Below are 209 nucleotides of genomic sequence, written 5' to 3'. Positions count from 1 at the left end.
GTAATTTAATGTGAGCAATTATGTTGCGCTTGGTTGTGAATAATCTTCTTCTAGTACGTAACCTCTATGTGTTAAATATCGTAATACATGTTTTGACCTTGGTGAAACCAATAATTTGTAGTTTTGTGCTGTATGATAAGTGAAATAGACGAAAAATAAAAATATAAATATATACAATATAAAAATATATAAAAAATTTAAATAAATAA

Source organism: Nanorana parkeri, unplaced genomic scaffold (genome assembly GCF_000935625.1).
Source record: "Nanorana parkeri isolate BGI_ZX_2015 unplaced genomic scaffold, ASM93562v1 scaffold3828, whole genome shotgun sequence".
In the NCBI taxonomy this organism is placed as follows: domain Eukaryota; kingdom Metazoa; phylum Chordata; class Amphibia; order Anura; family Dicroglossidae; genus Nanorana; species Nanorana parkeri.
This window is presented reverse-complemented; position numbering follows the sequence as displayed.